The 1,022-nt window shown below is 34.0% G+C and overlaps 1 long non-coding RNA gene across 1 annotated transcript in view; it reads right to left on the reverse strand.

The window, feature by feature from the left end:
• Positions 1–276: 276 nt before the first annotated feature.
• LOC148739560 (uncharacterized) overlaps positions 277–1,022 on the reverse strand; it is a 10,938-nt gene continuing 10,192 nt past the window's right edge. The window contains exon 4 of the long non-coding RNA XR_015996155.1: positions 277–1,022. This exon is cut by the window's right edge and continues 191 nt beyond it. This is a non-coding gene — a long non-coding RNA (uncharacterized LOC148739560).

Raw genomic sequence — 1,022 nt, forward strand, 5'->3', positions numbered from 1 at the left:
AGATCACCGATCACTTCACGTGCACCTCCTTGATGGAACGAGTAAACGAATGTCGAGAAAACTAACGTTAGTAAAACGAGTGTCCAACTACTAAAATGAATATCCAACCATTAAAACGAATTGAATGTCGATTTAAAAAAAAATTCGGATTTAAAATACCAGTAAACAGGTGAATTTTGGTAAACAGCACCACAGTTTCTTTAGAAACTTACCTTCCCTGTATTCGCCCTTGCGAACACTAGGAAAGAAATAAAAAGAGGTTCAGAAAAAGCAGAAAAACAAAACATTTATACAAGTACACTTTTTATTAGCGAAAATTAAGAAACCTATTTAAGAACCTGTTCAAGCTGACTTGAAAAAATCTAGGTTCTCTGAACAACAGGTTTTATTCTATTACAATCGAAGCTGCAATTGTATTAGCCCAAATGTTTCACTTAAGCCATGTTGTTATAATATTCATGTGAGTTAGTAATTACTATGAAATATTCTCTTTTATGAGGTATCTACTATGCATCGTCACGAAGTGGCTTCTTATTATTATCATAACAATAATTTTTACAATGAAAATGCACCATCATTGATCTAGATTGTCTGTTTGCTCGTTCTTATCATCTTCAGTCTCAACCCTAACACCACTGACATCATCAAAATCATCATTATCATTTGCAGCTTCATCTTCAAGTAAAGACAGTGTTGATTCTCCAGTGTTGATTCCATCCAAAATTCTTTTCAGCAATTCTTCATAATTTGTTTCAAACAAGACTTCTTCCTTCCAAAGTCTTCGCAGGCTTCCTAGTTCTTGGATTAAGGATGCTCTCTTCACTATAAGAAGGTTCTTGTGACTTGGATTATTTTGAGTGGAAGCCTTATCGATCCAAGAATCAACTTTCTGTACTTCTTCAGAAAGAAAGGTTTGAAACCTTTCAACCTTTGCTTTAAGAAGAATGATTTATTCGTTGGCCCTTTTTTTTCAACAAAAACACATTTATGATTTGTATTTTTGCAGAATGGGCTTGGGTGTT

Source organism: Stylophora pistillata, chromosome 2 (assembly GCF_964205215.1).
Source record: "Stylophora pistillata chromosome 2, jaStyPist1.2, whole genome shotgun sequence".
NCBI classification, from domain to species: Eukaryota; Metazoa; Cnidaria; class Anthozoa; order Scleractinia; family Pocilloporidae; genus Stylophora; species Stylophora pistillata.